Source organism: Oncorhynchus tshawytscha, linkage group LG19 (assembly GCF_018296145.1).
Source record: "Oncorhynchus tshawytscha isolate Ot180627B linkage group LG19, Otsh_v2.0, whole genome shotgun sequence".
Lineage (NCBI taxonomy): Eukaryota > Metazoa > Chordata > Actinopteri > Salmoniformes > Salmonidae > Oncorhynchus > Oncorhynchus tshawytscha.
The window spans coordinates 35,972,480-35,999,281 of NC_056447.1; the positions used below are offsets into that span (position 1 = coordinate 35,972,480).

A 26,802-nucleotide genomic window follows, 5' to 3' on the forward strand; every position below is an offset into this window, starting at 1 on the left:
AGCAAGGATATGCATATTCTTGGTACTGTTTGAAAAGAAACACTATGAAGTTTGTGGAAATGTGAAAGAAATGTAGGAGAATATAACACAATAGGTATTGTAGAAGATAATACAAAGAAAAAAACAACAGTTCTTTCGTATTTTTCTTAACCATCATCTTTGAAATGCAAGAGAAAGGCATAATGTTTTATTCTAGCCCAGGTGCAGTTTAGATTTTGTCCCCTAGATGGCAGCAGTGTATGAGCAAAGTTTTAGATTGATCCAATGAACCATTGCATTACTGTTCATGTTGTATCAACACTGCCCAAATGTGCCTAATTTTTTTATTAATAGCTTTTCATGTTCAAAATTGTGCATTCTCCTCAAAAATCTTATTTTCGTAGATTTCCCAAAAGCTGTGGAACAACCAGAATGGTAGAATTCCTGGAAAAGGTAATACCACAACTACTGGGCCAGGAGAACTTCACACGAGCTTCCACAATTGAACGAGCACATCGAACAGACGGCCCGAGAGAGGGCACAAGCAGCAAACCAAGGGGCATCATCTCAAAGTTCCTTAACTATAGGGACAAATATACATTTCTATGAATGGCCATCCAAGCCCGAAGCCGGGAGTCAGACCTTAAATGTATTAGGGCCATCGGATCTACATCAACGACGACATGAGCAGAGACCTCTACATGAAATGCAGAGAATTTAACAACACATAAAGAAAAAGCTAAGGAAAAAATAATCCTGTTCTCTTTGGTGTACCGATCAAATCAAATTTTATTTGTCACATACACATGGTTAGCAGATGTCAATGCGAGTGTAGCAAAATGCTTGTGTTTCTAGTTCCAACAATGCAGTAATAACCAACGAGTAATCTAACCTAACAATTCCACAACTACTACCTTATACACACAAGTGTAAAGGGATAAAGAATATGTACATAAAGATATATGAATGAGTGATTGTTCAGAACGGCATAGGCAAGATGCAGTAGATGGTATAGAATACAGTATATACATATGAGATGAGTAATGTAGGGTATATAAACATAAAGTTGCATAGTTTAAAGTGGCTAGTGATACATGTATTACATAAAGATGGCAAGATGCAGTAGATGATATAGAGTGGAGTATATACATATACATATGAGATGAGTAATGTAGGGTATGTAAACATTATATTAAGTGGCATTGTTTAAAGTGGCTAGTGATCCATTTTTTACATACATTTCCATACATTTCCATTATTAAAGTGGATGGAGTTGAGTCAGTATGTTGGCAGCAGCCACTCAATGTTAGTGGTGGCTGTTTAACAGTTTGATGGCCTTGAGATAGAAGCTGTTTTTCAGTCTCTCGGTCCCTGCATTGATGCACCTGTACTGACCTCGCCTTCTGGATGATAGCGGGGTGAACAGGCAGTGGTTTGGGTGGTTGTTGTCCTTGATGTGGGGTCCTTGATGTCCTTGGTGTAGGTGTCCTGGAGGGCAGGTAGTTTGCCCCCGGTGATGCATTGTGCAGACCTCACTACCCTCTGGAGAGCCTTACGGTTGTGGGCGGAGCCGTTGCCGTACCAGGCGGTGATACAGCCCAACAGGATGCTCTCGATTGTGCATCTGTAGAAGTTTGTGAGTGCTTTTGGTGACAAGACAAATTTCTTCAGCCTCCTGAGGCGCTGCTGCGCCTTCTTCACAACTCTGTTTGTGTGGGTGGGCCAATTCAGTTTGTCCGTGATGTGTACGCCGAGGAACTTAAAACTAACTAGCCTCTCCACTACTGTCCCGTCGATGTGGATAGGGGGGTGCTCCCTCTGCTGTTTCCTGAAGTCCACAATCATCTCCTTTGTTTTGTTGACGTTGAGTGTGAGGTTATTTTCCTGACACCATACTCCGAGGGCCTTCACCTCCTCCCTGTTGGCCGTCTCGTCATTGTTGGTAATCAAGCCTACCACTGTAGTGTCGTCCGCAAACTTGATGATTGAGTTGGAGGCGTGCATGGCCATGCAGTCGTGGGTGAACAGGGAGTACAGGAGAGGGCTCAGAACGCACCCTTGTGGTGCCCCAGTGTTGAGGATCAGTGTTGTTACCTACCCTCACCACCTGGGGGCGGCCTGTCAGGAAGTCCAGTACCCAGTTGCACAGGGCGGGGATGAGACCCAGGGTCTCGAGCTTGATGACGAGTTTGGAGGGTACTATGGTGTTAAATGCTGAGCTGTAGTCGATGAACAGCATTCTCACATAGGTATTCCTCTTGTCCAGATGGGTTAAGGCAGTGTGCAGTGTGGTTGCGATTGCGTCGTCTGTGGACCTTTTGGGGCGGTAAGCAAATTGGAGTGGGTCTAGGGTGTCAGGTAGGGTGGAGGTGATATGGTCCTTGACTAGTCTCTCAAAGCACTTCATGATGACGGAAGTGAGTGCTACGGGGTGGTAGTCATTTAGCTCAGTTACCTTATCTTTCTTGGGAACAGGAACAATGGAAGGAAAGAGACATCACATTGAAATCAGCAAAAAAAACTACCAAATTCCTGGATAATCTGGACAAGGTGGAAATGGCAATTAATGAAATGTATAGACTACAGGATAGCTTCTCAACAGACGTTGTAGGACAGATGGGGTGCCTGTACTTTTGAACTGTTTAGGCTACTGTAATGAGGACTATTACACCCAATCACATAAAAGATACAAAAGAGAACTGTACACTGAACAAAAATATAAATACATAAGGAAATCTGTCAATTTAAATAAATTAAACTATGGATTTCACATGACTGGGAATACAGATAAGTATCTTTCAGTCACAGATACCGTAAAAAAAAGGGAGGGAGTGGATCAGAAAACCAGTCAGTATCTGGTGTGACCCCCATTTGCCTAATTCTGCGCGACACATGTCCGTCCCATAGAGTTGATCAGGCTGTTGATTGTGGCCTGTGGAATGTTGTCCCACTCCTCTTCAATGGCTGTGTCTGGAGTAGCTGAATATTGGCAGGAACTGGAACTAGGTGTCGTAGAGGTCAATGCAGAGCATCCCAAACGTGCATGCAGGCCATGGAAGAACTGGAACATTTTCAGCTTACAGAAATGGGGTGGTGTGGAGACAGTGCAGAATGGTCTCGTATTTAGATCAACCCCAAGTTTCTCTACAGAACCGTTTCTGATTACAATACAGGTACTTGATAATATCTTTTCATAAAGACCATACTTTTGGTCCCGGTATAGATCTCTGCAACATGTTGCCATGCATTATCCTGCTGAAACATGAGGTGACGCGGCGGATGAATGGCACGACAATGGAACTCAGGATCTAGTCACGGTACATCTGTGCATTCAAATTGCTATCAATTAAATGTAATTGTATTTGTTGTCTGTAGCTTATGCCTGCCCATACCATATACCGCCACCATGGGGCACTCTGTTCACAACACTGACATCAGCAAACCGCTGGCCCACATGACGCCATACCTGTCCGCCAACAGGGATTCATCTGTGAAAGGCACACTTCTCCAGTGTGCTAGTGGCCATTGAAGGTGAGCGTTTTCCCACCGAAGTTGGTTACACCTTCAGGTCAGGTCAAGAACCCTGATGAGGATGACGGGCACGCAGATGAGTTTCCCCGAGACGGTGGCTGACAGTTTGTGCAGAAATGAATCGGTTGTGCAAACCCACAGTTTCATCAGCTGTCTGGGTGGCTGGTCTCAGACGATTCTGCAGGTGAAGAAGCAGGATGTGGAGGTCCTGGGCTGGCATGGTTACAGGTGGTCTGCTGTTCTGAGGCAGGTTGGACTGACTGCAAACTTCATGCTGTTAAATCAGCTTCTTGATATTCCACACATGTCAGGTGGATGAATTATCTTGGCGAAATGCTCACTAACAAGGATGTAAACAAATTTGTGCACAACATTTGAGAGAAATAAGCTTTTTGTGCATATGGAACATTTCTGGGATATTTCATTTCAGCTCATGAAACAAGGGACAAGGCCTAACTTTACATGTTATGTTTATATTTGTCCTCTCCCATCTGGACTACTGCAATTCGCTGTTGGCTGGGCTCCCCGCTTATACCGTCAAACCCCTGCAACTTATCAAGAATGCCTGGTTTTCAACCTTCCCAAGTTCTCTCATGTCACCCAGCTCCCCTGCACGTTCACTGGCTTCCAGTCAAAGCTCGCATCCACTAGAAGACCATGGTGTTTACCTATGGAACAGAAAGAAGAACTGTTACTCCCTACCTTCAGGCGATGCTCAAATCCTACTCCAACCTGAGCAGTCCGTTCTGCCACCTGAGGTCTCTTGTCACTCCCACCCCATTGGAGGGTAGCTTCCACTCATCCCAGTCCAAGCTCTTCTCTCTCCTGGCACCCCAATGGTGGAGGAATTTCCCCCTGAAGCTAGGTCAGCAGAGTTCTTGCCCATCTTCGAAAACATCTGAAACCACATCTCTACAAACAGTATCTTAAATAATCCTCTTCTTCACCTTGACCACCCCCCCCCCGACCCACACACACACACGAACCAGCATTTGCAGACCCCCACCCCCCACCCCCTTTCTAGCTCTGACTACTAATAACTACTTTATTGAGGGAAAATGTACTTTCTATGCCTGTGATATGTTGTTGTCCCACCTAGCTACTGTATCTTAAGAATAATGCACTAACTGTAATACATATAGAATGGTGCCAGAGGGGATGGCTGCTGTTTCATGGACTCCTAACCAATTGTGTTATTTTGTGTGTTTTTCGCATTGTTTGTAATTTATTTTGTACATAATGTTGATGCTACCGCTTCTGGATATCAGAACAGCGATTATTCACCTCAAACTGAACAAAGATTTTTCTTTAATGAGTCTGACATGAAGGATATAGCGTTGATCCCGGACAAGGCCCAAATCCCTGTCATTCGCATGAAGAAAAAAATAGAATTTGTCGGCGAGTGGATAACCCACCTCTACCGTCCGTTCTATTGGCCAACGTCCAATCACTGGAGAATAAACTGGATGAGCTCTGTTCGAGACTATCCTACCAAAGGGACATTAAAAACTGCAATAGTCGTGGCTGAATGACGACACGGATAATATACAGTTGGCTGGGTTTTGAGTGCATCGGCAGGACAGAACAGCTACATCCGAGGGGTGGGTGTCTATTAGTCAATAACAGTTGGTGCACGATGTCTAATACCAAGGTAGTCTCGAGGTATTGCTCGCCTAAGGTAGAGTACCTCATGATAAGCGGTAGACCCCACTATCTACCAAGAGAGTTTTCATCAACATTTTTCGTAGCCGTCTATTTACCACCACAAACCGATGCTGGCACTAAGACCGCACTCAATGAGATGTATAAGGCCATAAGCAAACAAGAAAATGCTCATCCAGAAGCGGCGCTCCTAGTGGCTGGGGAATTTAATGCAGGCAAACTTAAATCCGTTTTACCTAATTTCTACCAGAATGTAACATGTGCAGCCAGAGGAAAAAAATTCTAGACCACCTTTACTCCATACACAGAGATGCGTACACAGTTCTCCATCACTCTCCATTTGGCAAATCTGACCATAATTCTATCCTCCTGACAAGCAAAAACTAAAGGAGGAAGTACAAGTGACTCGCTCAATAAGTGTGGTCAGATGACTTGGATGAAACACTACAGAACTGTTTTGTTAGCACAGACTAGAATATGTTCCAGGATTCATCCAATGGCATTGAGGAGTATACCACCTCAGTCGCTGGCTTCATCAATAAGTGCATCGATGACGTCATCCCCACAGTGACCGTGCATTCATATCCAAATGAGAAACCATGGAATACAGGCAACCTCTGCACAGAGCTAAAGGCTAGAGCTACCCCCAAGCGATAACACTGCTGAACAATTAATCAAATGGCCACCCAGACTATTTGCATTGACCCCCCCTCCCTTTGTTTTTACACTGCTGCTGCTCGCTGTTTGATATCTATGCATAGTCACTTTACCTCTACCTACATGTACAAATGATCTCGACTAACCTGTACCCCAGCACATTGACTCAGTACTGGTACCCCCTATATATAGCCTCATTATTGTTATTTAATTCTGTAACTTTTTTGTATTTCTTTTTTGCTTTAGTTTATTTAGTAAATATTTTCTTAACTATATTTTCTTAAAACTGCATTGTTGGTTATAGGCTTGTAAGTAAGCATTTCACAGTAAGGTGTTGTAACCTGTTGTATTCGGCGCATGTGACAAATACAATTTCATTTGACTGTGTATAAGAGTGTCTGCTAAATTAGTCAAATGTAAATGTTAATGCCTTCACTCACACACCTATTGAAAAACCATCACAGCACCATCCAGGCTTTCTGTCTAAATGAATACCACTTTAATGACTATTGGCTATGCAGTCTAAATGACAACCCATTAATTAGTAGGCTACAGCAATAATCTATTTGTTTCAGTAACAAACTGACAAGTGAACAAGACAACACAATCATTGGTATGATCTCAACAATTATAGAGGCCTGAGTGGGTGGGAATAATTTAAATGGCCCATAAGTGAAAAAAGACTGGGAGAGATCAGATGTCATACAGCCTAAGACTCTGAAATTGCAAGCACAAAGTTCTTTATTTCCGTTGCTCTCTCTCCCTTCCAAAAAAAATGATAGACTTTTGCCCAATTAAGGCATTGATAACTGAGAAATTGATATATGAATTTAAAAATGTGTTATTAATGTGGTCAACATGATATCATCACGAGTCCATTCTACTTTTTTTTTGTCCCTCAGAAAGTAAAATGAATAATGTTAATGAAGGGCACAACTATTCACCTTTCAAACATTATTTCCAGCTCTTTGTTGGACAATTATATCAAAATCAATTCATTAACTGAATCCCAAAGTGGAATGTACAAGAAATGTAGCTATGATAACTGAACATGTAGCCGATAAATGGCGCTTGCTTTAGCTCTATGGGTGCCCTAGGCTCTACTGGTGCACAGAGTGGATGGATGTTGCATTGATGTTACAATTCATTATACCACCCTGCTCTTAGTGATCTGCCTGCTCTGGCCTATGGAGTCCCTTGGGAAACCCAACTACCGAACCATCAAATGGGATGGGATTTATAAATAAAATATTTGGGTTAACAAAAGGACAGATCTCTATAATATATAAATCACTTTTGGAAATCTCATATTCTGAAATAGCCATTAACAAGGTATTATTCACAGATCTAAGTGAATCTGAACAACCCTTTAACTGGAACAGATGACATGATGACTCCTTGCTGTCCCCAGTCCACCTGACCGTGCTGCTGCTCCAGTTTCAACTGTTCTGCCTTATTATTATACGACCATGCTGGTCATTTATGAACATTTGAACATCTTGGCCATGTTCTGTTATAATCTCCACCCGGCACAGCCAGAAGAGGACTGGCCACCCCACATAGCCTGGTTCCTCTCTAGGTTTCTTCCTAGGTTTTGGCCTTTCTAGGGAGTTGTTCCTAGCCACCGTGCTTCTACACCTGCATTGCTTGCTGTTTGGGGTTTTAGGCTGGGTTTCTGTACAGCACTTTGAGATATCAGCTGATGTACGAAGGGCTATATGAATCAATTTGATTTGATTTGATTTGAACAGAATATGGAAAACTATGACCTTGGCATCCCGTAATCCAAACCCTCAATTTAAACATTTTTAGCTTAACAGACTGTAACAGGCTGTATTTAAACACCAAGGAAAAGTTTCACAAAAGCCCCAACTCCCAACTGTTCACTGTCCCCTAAACCAGGTAAGCACATTCCTTCATATGATGTGGGAAAGCACTGCAGTTAGCACGAGAACTGCCATTCAGCATATAAGTACCTGCTAGAGCTCCTGAGTGGCGCAGTGGTCTAAGGCACTGCATCTTAGTGCAAGATGTGTCACCACAGACCCTGGTTCAAATCAAGGCTGTATTACATCTGACTGTGATTGGGAGTTCCATAGGGCAGTGCACAATTGGCCCAGTGTTGTTGGGGTAGGCTGTCATTGTCAATAAGAGTTTGTTCTTAATTGACTTGCCTAGTTAAATAAAGTACACATTTTAAAAAATAGAGAATGTTTCCAGGTGTCTCCTTTAGCGTATGTATCAGATGCATATCAACCCGCATAAGCACCAATGCTTGATAAATAGTGCATAAACTATTGTAAAGGATTAATTGTATTAATAAATATTTGTGTAAATGTATAAATAAATACAAATAAAACATGTTTTTAGTCTATGACAAGGGTGGCTGGAGTCTGACCATTTTTAGGTCTGTCCTTTGACACCGCCTGGTATAGAGGTCCTGGATGGGCGGGAAGCTTGGCCCCAGTGATGTACTGGGCCGTTCATACTACCCTCTGTAGTGTCTTGCGGTCGGAGGCCAAGCAGTTGCCATACCAGGCAGTGATGCAACCAGTCAGGATGCTCTCAATTGTGCAGCTGTAGAAACTTTTGAGGATCTGAGGACCCATGCCAAATCTTTTTAGTCTGCTGTTGAGGAATAGGTTTTGTTGTGCCCTCTTCACAACTGTCTTGGTGTGCTCGGACCATGTTAGTTTGTTGGTGATGTGGACACCAAGGAACTTGAAGATTGAGTAAAAAATCTGTTTTGTACATTTCTACAAAGCCAGACACCCGTCTCACCATGGCAGTTGGGATGACTGTCTCAGTTGGCTCTGTTCAGGTTTTTCTGCAGAAAGGCTCAGGCATCTGAGGCGGAGACTCAACGTCAACATCAGAATCAGATGAAGACTCTTCATCAGCAACGTCGATTTCTTGCTCAATATCCAATCCTCCATCCGACTCCAATTCATATAAATTATTTAGCATTTGCAATGCTGTCAGAGTGTCCATTTTGTTTGGTTCGGCTTGACATTGTGAACTAAACACATTGTATGTTGTACTCAGTGTGTGATTTGACTCTCAGAGGATAAATTATATACCATTTCCAGTCTTTCATAATGAAATAATTAGATCGCACACAACAGCTACAATTATTCATCATAATTTCACTATTGTTCTAACTTCAATCATCCTCTTCACCTTCATCATTCAGACCAATCAAATTCAATCACCCTCTTCACCCCCTCGTCAACATCCTCATCATTCAGTTATTTGAATGCACATGCACCATTATCAGTTTCTATCTGGGTTCTATCGCCCATTCATCCATTGACAACAGAATAGTATATTTAAATGTTAAGTTCATTTTGTTACTAGTTTTTGCTTAGTAGCCAGAGCAATGCTGCCACGTGAGAGGTCATAGGTTGAATGCATGATATTCTTGGAAAAAAGTGAAATTTGGAAATAGAACTGCACCTCTTGAATTTTGAGAGTTATATGACAAAGGTAAGTGAAACGGCAGAATATGTTCATTCTGATACTATATAGAAATCCAAACGTTTTACCTGCAGGTGACTCTGAATGAGGATTTGATAAATTGATGCTCCTTTCCTGTCACGTTCTGACCTTTATTTCCTTTGTTTTATATTTATTTAGTATGGTCAGGGCGTGAGTTGGGTGGGCAGTCTATGTTTGTTTTTCTATAATTTGGTTATTTCTATGTTTCGGCCTAGTATGGTTCTCAATCAGAGGCAGGTGTCATTAGTTGTCTCTGATTGAGAATCATACTTAGGTAGCCTGGGTTTCACTGTGTGTTTGTGGGTGTTTGTTCCTGTCTCTGTCTTTGCACCAGATAGGACTGTTTAGGGTTTCACACGTTCCATGTTTATTGTTTTGTAGTGTTCATGTGTACATTTACATATTAAAAGAACCATGGACACTTACCACGCTGCATATTGGTCCTCTGATCCGTTTCGCCTCTCCTCTTCGGAAGAAGAGGAGGAAATCCTTGACATTTCCCTGCATCTGTCAATTGCGAGATGTGCCAATCTTCTCATGTACAATTTGACAACTGATAGGCCTAATATTGTCACTCATCAAATTGTCAATTTAATCTTGTCTGTAGGCTAACTTACGATTTGTGAAATTTGTTTCAGCATAGTTTGTGTAGTTTCGATTGGCCGGCTGTGCAGGCTGACTGGCAGCATTTGTTTCCCGCTTATCAACTTGGATAGTGTCAAGGATGTGTTTTGCTGTCACGCCCTGACCTTAGAGAGCCTGATTATTTCTCTATTTGGTTAGGTCAGGATGTAATTTGGGTGGGCATTCTAGTTTTCTATTTCTTTGTTGGCCGGGTATGGTTCCCAATCATAGGCAGCTCTCCATTGTTGTCTCTGATTGGGAATCAAACTTAGGCAGCCTGTTTTCCACCTGAGTTTGTGGGATCTTGTTTTTGTTCAGTTACTGTGTAGCCTGCAGAATGTTACGTTCATTTATCTTTTGTTGTTTTTTGGGGTTCATCTAAAAATAAAGAAAGATGTACATTTCCCATGCTGCGCTTTGGTCTTATTCCGATGACGGATGTGATGACGGATGTGACATTATTCTAAAGGCCTACTGCAACACGTAGCATGTTTTTTTAGTTTCCCTTAGAATACATTTGAGCAGCAACAGAGTTACAATAAATTAAACAGCCCCGTAACAGCTTATTTTTACAAAGTAACTGTCACGGCTGTCGTAAGAACGGGACCAAGGCGCAGCGGAGGTTGAGTTCCACATATTTATTTCAAAAGTGAAACTTAAAGAAAAAACAATAAACAAACAACGAAACGTGACTACGTGGTGCACAAACACAAAATAATATCCCACAAACACAGGTGGGAAAAATAGCTACTTAAATATGATCCCCAATTAGAGACAATGATTACCAGCAGCTGCCTCTAATTGGGAATCATACAAAACACCAACAAAGAAATTATAAACTAGAGCACAACATAGAAATTATAAGCTAGAATACCCCCTAGTCACGCACTGACCTACTACACCATAGAGAAACAAGGGCTCTCTATGGTCAGGGCGTGACAGTACCCCCCCCGCACCGGAGCCTCCACTGACACTAGTCACCCTCCCCTAACTCCCCCCCAGTCCTGGACACCGTACCCGGACTGGGCACCGGCGCAGAGGAAGGCTCCTACCCTGGAGCTGGACTGGACACCTTTCCGGGAAGCTCCGGATCGTTGACCATCGCTGGAGGTTCCGGACCATGGACCGTCGCGGGAGGTTCCGGACAGTGAACCGTCGCCGGAAGCACCGGACTGAGTTGCAAACCTCTCTGCCAATAACAACTGGTCTTCCGTTTTCCCCTTCCTTTTCAGACCACTAACAGACTGTCCTAGAAAAATTCTTACTTGAGTTACACTTTTCAAAAGGCACCGAATCAGTGGAACGATCCATCTGTTTTCCAAGGTCTTCGAATGTATGATTCTCTTTCTGTCAGAAGAACTTCACATTTCTTAACTCCCCTTTCCATGGGCGAGTTGTGTAGTTCTGTAGTCCTTGGGTGAATGGTGTGTGAGGAAATTTTATCTATCAGAGGATATCATCAATGCCCCATAAGCCATCCGTCTTCACGAGCTTTCAGCCTGTTGTCTGCCGAGGAGGAAGAATAAGGTTGGGGGCAGCAGAGTGTTCAGAACTAGAGAGAAAGACCTTGGGTAGCATTCATCCAGCCCCCTCTCATCTAAACAACGCATCCACCAAGGTCAGACAAGTGAAAAATGTAAACTAAATTACAGTTGTAAGATTCACCATTTGCTCCAAACATTTGATTGAATGCAGTAAATGGAGGCCTTGTAAGGTTATCTGTATTATCCTAAAGTTATTCACTGGTGTACCATACATTATCCCTTCCCTTTCATTTGTCTGCAGCACTGTAATCAGAGGAATAATAAGCTAAAGACTCAAGCAGACTAAAGCTGGCCCCCAGGGAATGGTATTTTTAATTTCTGAACAGAGCAGACACCAGCTCTGCTCAGTGCGATGTGAAACTCCTCTGCTCCGCTTCCCTTCCTTCCCTCAGCCTATTCCCCGCCATGAGTTTGAAACTCATCATATTTTATTCTCCAACACCGCACCCCCATCCAGAGGGAACATGCAGATAAATCAGATCCACAGTATTTGCTGTGCCTTGGGGTGTGACTTTAGATTCAGGCTGTAGTGGAATGGCCCTGTCTATCTCTCTCTCCGTCTCCCCCCTTTCTCTCTCTCTCGCTCTCTCTCTCTCCCTCTTCTCATTTTTCTCTGGCTCCCTCACTCACTATCATTTCCATGCCGAATTCACACTCTCCTTACAGTGTGACGTCGTCATCAATAGTCATTTAGGGATGGGATGCTTTCCACGCCGCCAAATGCAATGAAGATTCATAGCTGCCATTTCAAAGTAGAGGGAGGTAAGCGAATAGGAGGAGATGCAAATTGGGCGCACACACACACACACAAGACACACACACTATTCTGTTTCTATGGTGTGGCCTTGTGTGCAAACTGTGTGCAGTTTAAAGTGTTGTTTACGCAATCAATAAAATGTATTTATAAAGCCCTTTTTACATCAGCAAATGTCACAAAGTGCCTATACAGGTACCCAGCCTAAAACCCTGAAGAGCAAGCAATGAAGAAGCACAGGGCTAGGAAAAACTCCCTAGAAAGGCAGGAACAAAAAAAACTAGCGAGGAAGCAGGCTCTGAGGGGTGGCCTGTCCTCGGTGGATATTATAAGAGTACATGGCCATTAAGGTCAGATCGTTTTTCAAGATGTTCAAACGTTCATAGATGACTTGCAGAGAGTGATGCCAACTTAGCAATTTTGCTGCTGGATTTAGCAACTTTTCAGACTACAACTTGTTTTTCAAACAGAACCTAGCAACAAATTTAGCTACTTTTAAAAATATATTTGGAGCTTTTAGCAACTTTTGAAAAGTGACTCAAATGATAAAATGCACGCATTTCGCGTTCGACAAGACAAACCCAATGAATGTAGTTGGTCACGAATGTTTGATCTTGAACAGAATTCACAACATCAATCAACATGTCTCAATCAAAATTGTACAGCCAGAAGTACAGAACAGAGTGGGAGTCTGTACCTGATTTATAAGGGTGGCTGAAGCCAGTAATTGGGGATGATTGTCGGGCATACTGTGAGTACTGCAAATCAGATATGCTTGCAAAAGTTTATGACATCAAAAAACATTGTGCTACAGCGAAGCATATAAATACATCAAAACCGAACAACCCAGCAACGCAGTCTACATTACCACTGTTGGTTAAGAAAGTGGATAACTGCAAAAGCACAGAAGCTACTATGGTAATGGCCATTGCTGAACATTGTACGCTGCTAGCATGTGACCATGCATGTAAAGCTGCCTTTTCAGATTCTGTGGCAGCAACAAACTTCCAAATGCACCGCACCAAGTGCACAGTAATTATTAGGGGAGTACTGGCTCTTTATTTTCTCAACAGGGTAACATCAGATGTGGAGAATGAGAAGTTCAGTCTCCTTTTGGATGAGTCTTCTGATGTCAGTGTCTCAAAATACCTGGGTGTGGTGATTCGGTTTGTCCACATTTCTCGGGCTGGTTGAATTGGAGGGGGGCGATGCCAGATCAATAGCAAAGGCGGTAGTTGAGTTTCTTGAGAAGTGATGAAAAGAGAACCTTAAAAAAGATCATCTTCAGGGTATTGGCACTGATAATGCGTCCGTGATGACTGGGGTGCACAACGGGGTGAACAAGATTTTAAAGGAAGAATGTGCATTGCCCAATTTGGTACTAATCCGCTGTGTGTGCCATTCTTTACAATTGGCTGTCAGTGCAGCATCCAAAGAAACCATCCCTAGGAGTGTTGAGTACTTAATCAGGGAAACCTACAACTGGTTTTCGATTTCCCCAAAATGGCGCGAGTCGTACAAAGCAGTGTATGCCACCATTAATTGTGGCCAGAAACCCCTGCAGATCACCAAAGTGTGTGCCATACGTTGGCTATCGATTGAGCCTGCTGTAACTCGTATATTGAGCCAGTGGGAAGAACTGAAACTCCACTTTGAGTTGACCAAGGCCAGTGAGCATTGCTACATGGTGGATGTGCACCACGCCATGTATATGGACAAGACCAACTATGTCTACCGGACATTCTTGAAATCAATCCTGTCTGACGTACAAGTTGCAGTGAAGTACTTTGAAGAGCAAACAGATCATGTCAAGCTTTTGGATAATCTGGTACACCTCTTAACATCAATTTGCAGCAGAGTAGTCAACCCTAACTGCAAAATGTCTTGAAGGATGGTATTGTTGGACATCTCAATCCATCACCATACCTTGGGTACCTTTTCAAGAGCATGGTGTACCAACTCAGTCTTGCACCAGAGGAAGAAAAGGTCATTCGAAGACAGTGCATCAACTACATTGTTGCTTTAAGCAAGGAGCTGCAAGCAAGGCTCCCAGACAACATAGAAGCCTTGTGAAACATGGCCTTGTTCATTATTAAGGAAACGCTAAAGCACAATAAAGGCACCACTGAAATGATTAAAGTAGCTGGGCTACTGGGATAACAGCTCCAAACAATTGATAAAATTGTTTCCCAATGGAGAAACATCCATCTGTTTAGGTGGGACTCAACTGAAAATACAGTCGCGTTTTGGAGTGAAGTGAATAACTACACGGACTCTTCCGGGTTAAATCCATTTGAAGAACTGTGCAAAGCTGCGCTCGCTGCCCTCTCCTTGCCAAACTCAAATGCGCAGTTTGAATGGTGGTTCAGCCAAATGAGTGTGGTCAAGTCAAAGTTAAGAAATAGAATGTCACTGCACACTCTCAACTCCTTACTTCTGGTGCGGTATGGACTGAAGTTGGCTGGTGATACCTGTTACCAGGATAAACTACCAAGTGAAGTTCTACAGCAGTTTGGCACCACAGCTACATACAGCTTTAAGGCCACTCCATCCTCTTCTGCTGGTTCCAGCTCCGTGACAATGCATTTGGACAGTGAAGATGAAGAGGATTTCCTTGCCAATCTATGATTCATCATATTTACAGTACATATGCAAGGAGTGGACTTTCTGGAACTGGCGGAGACACACAGCTAATGGTGGCAGTGTGCACTGCAGTGTGAGCGAGAACAGTGGCCATATCTGGAGGAAACCATTGAGCAGCTAGCCAGCCAAGCAGCACAACAACCTGGAGAGAGCTGGAGAGAGATGCCTAGCGCGCACATCATTATTTGAGTTAAGTTGCTTGTTCAATAAGATAGTATATATACCATGTTTTTATCTTGTACCTATAATTGTTGATCAGTTAACCAACTACCAATGCACTGCTTACAACTATAATTGTCCAGAATGTGTAGGTTTACTAGTTAAAAATAAAATAAATAAAACATAATTGTTCAATGTGTAATATGTTGTGATTAAAAATAAAAATATCTGATCATATAAAATGTGTTGTGTTTATATTACTTTTACAAATACAAATATGTGATTATAAACAAACAAATCTAAACTAACAAATGTCAAATCATATTTTTTGCCAAGGTGGCCAGTCAGTTTGAGTAATGTTATTGTGTATTCTACGTAATGATGACATCATCAACTTTTAGCAACAAATCGACCTGCCAGTAGCAACTTCCCCTGAATATTATTTGGCAACACTGCCTGCAGGTTTAAATAATAATCACAGTGGTTATAGAGGGTGCAATTGGCCAGCAGCATACCACCCTGCATCCACTTGCTGGCTTGCCACTGAAGCTAAGCAGGGTTGAACTTCCGGCGCCGACAGAGATGGCCGCCTCGCTTCGCGTTCCTAGGAAACTATGCAGTTTTTTGTTTTTTTACGTGTTATTTCTTACACTAGTACCCCAGGTCATCTTAGGTTTCATTACATACAGCCGAGAAGAACTACTGAATATAAGATCAGCGTCAACTCACCATCAGTACGACCAAGAATATGTTTTTCGCGATGCGGATCCTGTGTTCTGCCTTACAACCAGTGCCACGGAATGGTTCCCATGCAGCGACCCAAAAAAACGACTCAGAAAAAGAGGGAAACGAAGCGGTCTTCTGGTCAGACTCCGGAGACGGGCACATCGTGCACCACTCCCTAGCATTCTTCTTGCCAATGTCCAGTCTCTTGACAACAAGGTTGATGAAATCCGAGCAAGGGTAGCATTCCAGAGGGACATCAGAGACTGTAACATTCTCTGCTTCACGGAAACATGGCTAACTGGAGAGACGCAATCCGAAGCGGTGCAGCCAGCGGGTTTCTCCACGCATCGCGCCGACAGAAACAAACATCTTTCTGGTAAGAAGAGGGGTGGGGGCGTATGCCTTATGGCCAACGTGACATGGTGTGATGAAAGAAACATACAGGAACTCAAATCCTTCTGTTCACCTGATTTAGAATTCCTCACAATCAAATGTAGACCGCATTATCTACCAAGAGAATTCTCTTCGACACATCGATGGCTCTGAACGAACTTTATTTGACTCTTTGCAAACTGGAATCCATTTTTCCGGAGGCTGCATTCATTGTAGCTGGAGATTTTAACAAGGCTAATCTGAAAACAAGACTCCCTAAATTTTATCAGCATATCGATTGCGCAACCAGGGGTGGAAAGACCCTGGATCATTGTTACTCTAACTTCCGCGACACATATAAGGCCCTGCCCCGCCCCCCTTTCGGAAAAGCTGACCACGACTCCATTTTGTTGATCCCTGCCTACAGACAGAAACTAAAACAAGAAGCTCCCACGCTGAGGTCTGTCCAACGCTGGTCCGACCAAGCTGACTCCACACTCCAAGACGGCTTCCATCACGTGGACTGGGAGATGTTTCGTATTGCGTCAGACAACAACATTGACGAATACGCTGATTCGGTGTGCGAGTTCATTAGAACGTGCGTTGAAGATGTCGTTCCCATAGCAACGATTAAAACATTCCCTAACCAGAAACCGTGGATTGATGGCAGCATTCGTGTGGAACTGAAGGCCCGAACCACTGCTTTTAATCAGGGCAAGGTGTCTGGTAACATGACTGAATACAAACAGTGCAGCTATTCCCTCCACAAGGCTATCAAACAAGCTAAGCGCCAGTACAGAGACAAAGTAGAATCTCAATTCAACGGCTCAGACACAAGAGGCATGTGGCAGGGTCTACAGTCAATCACGGACTACAGGAAGAAACCCAGCCCAGTCACGGACCAGGATGTCTTGCTCCCAGGCAGACTAAATAACTTTTTTGCCCGCTTTGAGGACAATACAGTGCCACTGACATGGCCTGCAACGAAAACATGGGGTCTCTCCTTCACTGCAGCCGAAGTGAGTAAGACATTTAAACGTGTTAACCCTCGCAAGGCTGCAGGCCCAGACGGCATCCCCAGCCGCGCCCTCAGAGCATGCGCAGACCAGCTGGCCGGTGTGTTTACGGACATATTCAACCAATCCCTATACCAGTCTGCTGTTCCCACATGCTTCAAGAGGGCCACCATTGTTCCTGTTCCCAAGAAAGCTAAGGTAACTGAGCTAAACGACTACCGCCCGTAGCACTCACATCCGTCATCATGAAGTGCTTTGAGAGACTAGTCAAGGACCATATCACCTCCACCCTACCTGACACCCTTGACCCACTCCAATTTGCTTACCGCCCAAATAGGTCCACAGACGATGCAATCTCAACCACACTGCACACTGCCCTAACCCATCTGGACAAGAGGAATACCTATGTGAGAATGCTGTTCATCGACTACAGCTCGGCATTCAACACCATAGTACCCTCCAAGCTCGTCATCAAGCTCGAGACCCTGGGTCTCGACCCCGCCCTGTGCAACTGGGTACTGGACATCCTGACGGGCCGCCCCCAGGTGGTGAGGGTAGGCAACAACATCTCCTCCCCGCTGATCCTCAACACTGGGGCCCCACAAGGGTGCGTTCTGAGCCCTCTCCTGTACTCCCTGTTCACCCACGACTGCGTGGCCACGCACGCCTCCAACTCAATCATCAAGTTTGCGGACGACACAACAGTGGTAGGCTTGATTACCAACAACGACGAGACGGCCTACAGGGAGGAGGTGAGGGCCCTCGGAGTGTGGTGTCAGGAAAATAACCTCACACTCAACGTCAACAAAACTAAGGAGATGATTGTGGACTTCAGGAAACAGCAGAGGGAACACCCCCCCATCCACATCGATGAAACAGTAGTGGAGAGGGTAGCAAGTTTTAAGTTCCTCGGCATACACATCACAGACAAACTGAATTGGTCCACTCACACAGACAGCATCGTGAGGAAGGCGCAGCAGCGCCTCTTCAACCTCAGGAGGCTGAAGAAATTCGGCTTGTCACCAAAAGCATTCACAAACTTCTACAGATGCACAATCGAGAGCATCCTGGCGGGCTGTATCACCGCCTGGTATGGCAACTGCACCGCCCTCAACCGTAAGGCTCTCCAGAGGGTAGTGAGGTCTGCACAACGCATCACCGGGGCAAACTACCTGCCCTCCAGGACACCTACACCACCCGATGCTACAGGAAGGCCATAAAGATCATCAAGGACATCAACCACCCGAGCCACTGCCTGTTCACCCCGCTGTCATCCAGAAGGCGAGGTCAGTACAGGTGCATCAAAGCTGGGACCGAGAGACTGAAAAACAGCTTCTATCTCAAGGCCATCAGACTGTTAAACAGCCACCACTAACATTGAGTGGCTACTGCCAACACACTGTCAATGACACTGACTCTACTCCAGCCACTTTAATAATGGGAATTGATGGGAAATGATGTAAATATATCACTAGCCACTTTAAACAATGCTACCTTATATAATGTTACTTACCCTACATTATTCATCTCATATGCATACGTAGATACTGTACTCTATATCATCGACTGCATCCTTATGTAATACATGTATCACTAGCCACTTTAACTATGCCACTTGGTTTACATACTCATCTCATATGTATATACTGTACTCGATATCATCTACTGTATCTTGCCTATGCTGCTCTGTACCATCACTCATTCATATATCCTTATGTACATATTCTTTATCCCCTTACACTGTGTATAAGACAGTAGTTTTTTTTGGAATTGTTAGTTAGATTACTTGTTCGTTATTACTGCATTGTCGGAACTAGAAGCACAAGCATTTCGCTACACTCGCATTAACATCTGCTAACCATGTGTATGTGACAAATAAAATTAGATTTGATTTGATTTGATTTGGTTGGTCCTGGTTGGTCCCAGGAAAGGAGAGCAAATGCTGCTGGAAGAGGTGTTACAGGGCCAGTAGGAGGCACTCTTTCCTCTGGCATAAAAAGAGATCACTATGCCCCAGGGCAGAGATTGGGGACATTGCCGTGTGTAGGGTGCAGTCTTTTGGATGGGATGTTAAACGGGTGTCCTGACTTTTTATGATCACTAAAGATCCCATGGCACTTATTGTTTGAGCACGGGTGTTTTTCCTGGTGCCCTGGTAAATTCCCAATCTGGCCCTCATACCATCATGGCCACCTAATCATTTCCCACTTCCAATTGGCTCATTCATCTCCCTGTAACTATTCCCCAGGTTGTTGTTGTAAATGAGAATGTGTTTTCAGTCAACTTACCTGGTAAAATAAGGGATCAGCATGTCAGGAGTAAATGTCAGTTGGTTTTTCATAGCTGAGCATTCAGAGGTCGATACAGCAGGAGAGAGAGGGTCGAAACAGCATGTCTGGGACAGGGTAGCATGTCTGGTTTACTACCTACAGTATACTGATACATTCAACAATTGTTCTGGGATCATCTGAGCTGCAGGCAACAAATAATGTAAATCTATTTGTTGATTCAAAGCAACACTGTTTCCCCCAGCTCCCTATGACATAATTATAAGTCTAGTGTATTTAATGCAGTGGTTCCCAACCAGGGGTACACGACCCCTGGGGGTACTTGGCCTATCCACATGGGGTGCTTGAAAAGACCCATGAGACCATAGACTTACTGGTAAAATGCACATGAGGGGGTACTTAAGGAGTACTCCGGGCAGAGCAAAATCCAGTTGGTGGTACAGTAACTGAAAAAGGTTGGAAACCACTGTTTTAATGGACAATTGTATTGATACTACCACTGGGGTCAAGTGTGTGATTTTGTGAATGCTCTTGTGTGTGTGCGTTTGTTTATTTGTGTATGTTTCTTCTAATAATAGGTACAGTATGGAAAGGATTAGAGTTAAAGTTGATCCTGGATCAATTTATACCAGACCTAGGTGAGAATGACAATCACATGATCATTAGTGTTACCCATTTTACTACATTTCAGTGTCACGCAGCTTTTAGTTCCCATAACTGTAGTCAGAGATTTGCTAAATTGCAATGGAATATCAAGTCAAGACCAAAAACAGTTTTCTATAAATTATACAAGACTGTTACGCAATAATTGCTCATTTAAGTGTACATTAGACAAGTATATGCACACACATGTGCACATGCACACGCACACACCCACCCCACTGGGCACAGACATCATTCAACATCTATTTTCGATTTACATTGGTAAAACTAATGTGAATTCAATGTGAAAATCAACAAAAAATGTCACAATGACATTGGATTAAGGTTAAAAGTTGGGTGAAAAAATACTGGATTTTATGTTTTACGTTTGATGACTTTTTGCAAATTCAATCAGTTTTCGACATTGATTCAACGTCATCACATAGATTGGTTGTTGTTGAAATAACATGGAAACAACATTAATTGAACCTCTTAAGGATCCACCTCGATTTTCGCCTAAAATGACATACCCAAATCTAACTGCCTGTAACTCAGGTCCTGAAGCAAAGATATGCATATTCTTGGTACTATTTGAAAGGAAACACTTTGAAGTTTGTGGAAATGTGAAAGGTGTGTAGGGGAAAAGTAGATCTGGTAAAATATAATACAAAGAAAAAAACAACCGTTCTTTTGTATTTTTTTGTAACATCATCTTTGAAATGCAAGAGAAAGGCCATAATGTATTATTCAACCCAGGTGCAATTTAGGTTTTGGTCACTAGATGGCAGCAGTGTATGTGCAAACATTTTGACTGATCCAATGAACCATTGTATTTCTGTTCAAAATTGTATATCAAGACTGCCCAAATGTGCCTAATTTGTTTATTAATAACTTGTTATTTTAAAATTGTGCACTCTCCTCAAACAATAGCATGGTATTCTTTCACTGTAATAGCTACTGTAAATTGGACAGTGCACTTAGATTAACAATAATTTAAGCTTTCTGCCAAAATCAGATATATCTATGTCCTGGGAAATGTTCTTGTTACTTACAACCTCATGCTAATCGCATTAGCCCACGTTAGCTTAACCGTCCCGTGGACGGGACACCGATCCTGGAGGAGTGAACTTGTTTCTACACCTGCATTGCTTCCTGTTTGGGGTTTTAGGCTGGGTTTCTGTACAGCACTTTGAGATATCAGCTGATGTACGAAGGGCTATATAAATAAATTTGATTTGATTTTGGTTTTTGCCCAGTGGGACACAAACACAAACAATTCATATTTTGCAGTCGTGACTGTATAAACACTTACAAATCAAAGTCTCAGAATAGCCTGCCAAATTAGGGTAGTTTCCAACCTTTAAAAAGAGCCATGCATAAAATATTTTTTATTGACGCACTTGAAAATTCTAATGATCGCTCAGATTTGTAAGTGATTAATGATCATTATCACTGTTGACACCACAAAATCCCAGGAAATATTACAATTATGTTAACATTTCACTATTTCCCCACTACAATGCTATCTATTAGATCTCCATATTACTGCAATGACTTTAACTTCAAATCTCACATAAGAAAAGCAGGAAAAACAGCAGAAAGAAAAGACCGGAGTTAAGTGTGTTCTGATGGACCAGACCTTTGTCCTGGTAGACATCAGACCATGCAAACATCACATCATCACCAGACCTAGAAACAATCCTAAAACCATAAGTCCCTGGCAATGCAGGGTTCAAATCAAATCAAAGTTTATTTGTCACGTGCGCCAAATACAACCTTACAGTGAAATGCTTACTTACTAACCAATAGTGCAGAGAAAAATGTATGTGTGTGTGTGTGTGTGTGTGTGTGTGTGTGTAAGTAAAGAAATAAAACAACAGTAAAAAGACATTTGAAAATAAGAGTAGCAAGGCTATATACAGACACCGGTTAGTCAGGCTTATTGAGGTAGTATGTACATGTGGGTATGGTTAAAGTGACTATGCATATATGATGAACAGAGTGTAGCAGTAGAGTAAAAAGAGGGGTTGGTACTGTCACGTTCTGACCATAGTTCTTTTGTGTTTTCCTTGTTTTAGTGTTGGTCATGACGTGAGCTGGGTGGGCATTTTATGTTGTGTGTCTGGTTTGTCTATTTCTATGTTTGGCCTGATATGGTTCTCAATCAGAGGCAGGTGTTAGTCATTGTCTCTGATTGGGAACCATATTTAGGTAGCCTGTTTTGTGTTGGGATTTGTGGGTGGTTGTTTCTTGTCTTTGTGTCTATTCACCAGATAGGACTGTTTTCGGTTTTCACATTTATTGTTTTGTAGTTTGTTCATGTTAAGTGTCTCTTATTAAAGAACCATGAACTATAACCACGCTGCGTTTTGGTCCGCCTCTCCATCCCAGGAAGAAAGTCGTTAAAGAACCACCCACCACAACAGGACCAAGCGGCGTGGTGAAAAGCAGCAACAGCAGGAGAGGCAGCAGCAGCAACAGCAAGAGAGGGAGCACTATTTGGGAAAATGGACTTGGGAGGAGATCCTAGACGGGAAAGGACCCTGGGCACAGCCAGGAGATTATCGCCGCCCTAAAGAAGAGCTGGAGGCAGCGAAGGCGGAGAGGCGCTGGACGCCTCACCTGTCCAGTGCTGCCAGATCCTTCCTCCTCTCCAGCGCAGCCGGAGTCTCCCGCCTGTCCGGTGTAGCCAGAGCATCCGCCCATCAGTCCAGAGGTGACAGAGCCCCTCAGTCCAGAGGCACCAGAGCTCCTCTGTCCAGCGCTGCCAGAGCCCTTCTCCTCTCCAGCATTGCAGGAGCTGCCCATCTGTCCAGAGCTGCTAGAGTCTCCCGTCTGTCCAGAGCTGCTAGAGTCTCCCGTCTGTCCAGAGCTGCTAGAGTCTCCCGTCTGTCCAGAGCTGCTAGAGTCTCCCGTCTGTCCAGAGCTGCTAGAGTCTCCCGTCTGTCCAGAGCTGCTAGAGTCTCCCGTCTGTCCAGAGCTGCTAGAGTCTCCCGTCTGTCCAGAGCCGCTAGAGTCTCCCGTCTGTCCAGAGCCGCTAGAGGCTCCCGTCTGTCCAGAGCCACCAGAGTCTCCCGTCTGTCCAGAGCCGCCAGAGTCTCCTGTCTGTCATGAGCTGTCAGAACCGCCAGTAAGCATGGAGCCGCCAGAGCCGCCAGAGCCGCCAGTCAGCATGGAGCCGCCGGAGCCGCCAGTCAGCCGGGATTTTCCGGAGCCGCCAGTCAGCTGGGATCTTCCGGAGCCGCCAGTCAGCCGGGATCTTCCGGAGCCGCCAGTCAGCTGGGATCTGCCGGAACCGCCAGTCAGCCGGGATCTTCCGGAGCCGCCAGTCAGCCGGGATCTGCCGGAGCCGCCAGTCAGCCGGGATCTGCCAGAGCCGCCATTCAGCCAGGATCTGCCGGATCCGCCATTCAGCCAGGATCTGCCAGAGAGTCCGGAGCTGCCCCTCAGTCCAGTGGGGCCCTCTGTTAGGGTTCCTAGGCCAAGGTCGGTGGCGAGGGTCGCCAATCAAAGGACGCTAAGGAGGTGGACTAAGACAATGATGGAGTGGGGTCCACGTCCAGCGCCAGAGCCGCCACCGCAGACAGATGCCCACCCAGACCCTCCCCTATAGGTTTAGGTTGTGCGGTCGGAGTCCGCACCTTGGGGTGGGGGGTACTGTCACGTTCTGACCATAGTTCTTTTGTGTTTTCCTTGTTTTAGTGTTGGTTTGTCTATTTCTATGTTTGGCCTGATATGGTTCTCAATCAGAGGCAGGTGTTAGTCATTGTCTCTGATTGGGAACCATATTTAGGTAGCCTGTTTTGTGTTGGGATTTGTGGGTGGTTGTTTTTTGTCTTTGTGTCTATGCTCCAGATAGGACTGTTTTCGGTTTTCACATTTATTGTTTTGTAGTTTGTTCATGTTAAGTGTCTCTTATTAAAGAACCATGAACTATAACCACGCTGCGTTTTGGTCCGCCTCTCCTCCCAGGAAGAAAGCCGTTACAGTTGGCGGGTGGTGGGACACAATGCAGATAGCCCGGTGTCATGATGTTGGCCTGGGGGTAGGTTTATCTGTTCTCCCCACTGTATCTACCGACCTCATCCCCATACTGTATTTATTTATTTATATCTTGCTCCTTTGCACCCCGGTATCTCTACTTGCACATTCGTCTTCTGCACATCTACCGTTCCAATGTTTAATTGCTATATTGTAATTACTTCGCCACCATGGCCTATTTATTGCCTTAACTCCCGTATCTTACCTTATTTGCTCTCACTGTATATAGACTTTTTGTTTTCTTTTGTTCTACTGTATTATTGACTATGTTTTGTTTATTCCATGTGTAACTCTGTGTTGTTGTGTGTCGAATTGCTATCTTGGCCAGGTCGCAGTTGCAAATGAGAAATTGTTCTCAACTAGCCTAACTGGTTAAATAAAGGTGAAATAAAAATAAATAAAAATACATCTCCGGTAGTAATTGGCAAACCCTACGAACCGCTGCACCTCCTTTACCGTGGTGGGAGTCAGACAATTACTCACGGCTGAAATGCGGTCACTTGCCTTGACGTACAGGTCATGCTCCAACAGTCGACCAAGCACCCTGCACACCAGGGACACATGCTCGGCGCGTGTGGCGGAGTATATCAGAATGTCATTAATATACACCACTCTTTTTGGAGAAGTCGGGAGCCAAACCGGCATATTCAGGGGGAATGCGCATGGTAGAGACCTGGTCTGGAATTTCCACCGTAGTAGAACCAACGGAAACCTCTAAACACCTCCCCGAGCACTCTCCCGACCACCCTGTGAGAACCCTCTGTTGCCAAGAAACAGTGGGGTCATGACAAGCTAACCAGAGTAGGCCTAGCACCACGGGACACGCAGGAGAGTCAATGAGGAAGAGACTGATTCTCTCCTTGTGACCCCCCTGCGTCACCATTCCCAGAGGAGCAGTAGCCTCCCTAATCAACCTTGACCCTAATGGTCGACTGTCTAAGGCGTGAATGGGGAAGGGCACAACCATGGGTACAATGGGGATCCCTAAACTAAGGGCAAACGTTCTGTCTATAAAATTCCCAGCCGCGCCTGAATCGACGAGCGCCTTATGCTGGGAATGCGGGGAAACTTCAGGAAAAGTAATATACAAAAACATGTGTGCAACAGAGGGCTCTGGGTGAGAATGGTGCCGGCTCACCTGGGATCACGCCAGAGTGCCCGCCTGCTGCTTGATCTCCAGAGTAACCAACCCGGCACCGACCGGCAGTGTGACCTCTGCGGCCACAGATGGTGCACGAGACGGAACCCCCTCCAGTCTCCCTACGCACAGCACCTGCCGGGGGATGGAACCGACAGAACCCAATCTGGACGTCCGTGGGTAGCCAGCAGGTTATCCAGCCGAATGGACAGGTCCACCAGCTGGTCGAAAGGTGAGGGTGGTGTCCCTGCAGGCCAACTCCCGACAGACGTCCTCGCGCAGTCTGCAGCGGTAGTGGTCGATCAGGGCCCTATCATTCCATCCCGCGCCGGCGGTAAGGGTCCGAAAATCCATGGCAAAATCCTGGGCCCTCCTCGTCCCCTGCCTCAGATGGAAGAGATGTTCACTCTCGGGTGGGTGGACGAAGACTGCCCGGAAGCGGCGGGTGAAATCCTCGAAATGGTCGAGCGCCGCATCCCCTTCTCCCCACACGGTGTTGGCCCACTCCAAGGCTTTCCCAGAGAGGCACGAGACGAGGGGCGGACACCTTCTCACGGCCTGAAGGAGCCGGGTGGACGGTTGCCAGTTAGAGGTCGACAATCCGGAATGCAGCAATCCCGTCGTACTCCCGGGGAAGGGCGAGACGAATCCCACTGGACCGGGTGAAGGGGGGGCGACTAGTGGAGACCCCAGTTGTGCTGGTGGAGGAGCAGGAGGGACTCTCTGTCTCTCCCAGCGGTCCATGGTTTGGACAACGCGGTCCATGGCAGCGCCGAGAGGGTGGAGCATCGCTGCGTGCTCCCGGACGCTCTCATCCACCCCTATTCCAGAGGCACCTGCTCCTGCTGACTCCATATATGGTGTGGGATTCTGTAGCAGGGTGCGTAGTTGGCGGCAGAGATGTCAGGCGCAGGAGACCAGAACTTGGTAATAACCGGAGATTTATTAAGCAAAACCAACGGCATCCAGAACAACAACAATACATGGGCACAAAATAACCCATCATGTGCTCCCGGGGAACGTGCACAAGCACTACAATAAACAATACCACACAAAAACATGGGGGGAACAGAGGGTAAAATATACAACAAGTAAATGAGGGAATTGAAACCAGGTGTGAGAAAAAACGAGACAAAACAAATGGAAATTGAAAAGTGGATCAACGATGGCTAGAAGACCGGCGATGCCGAGCGCCGCCCGAACAAGGAGAGGACCCGACTTCGGCGGAAGTCATGACACTTGTGTACTCTTTAGCCATGCAGTCTCTCCAGGTCCTGATTGGCTAGCCAGCCTGACCCACGCTCTCCAAGGGAGTAAATATTGCCTCTACCCAAATGTTTTTTCCAGTCTGTGAGCACGGGTCAAATCAAATCAAATTTATTTGTCACATACACATGGTTAGCAGATGTTAATGCGAGTGTAGCGAAATGCTTGTGTAGCGAAATGCTTGGGTGGACTTCTGCACATGGGATGCGTGAGAACATAACCATCCTCATGTACATTTCCATGTTCATCTTTGTCAGTGTGT

At 44.8% G+C, this 26,802-nt stretch overlaps 1 pseudogene; it reads right to left on the reverse strand.

The window, feature by feature from the left end:
- The window catches only part of LOC112218965, a 149,512-nt pseudogene extending 123,383 nt beyond the window's left edge, over nucleotides 1–26,129 (reverse strand).
- Nucleotides 26,130–26,802: the final 673 nt, after the last annotated feature.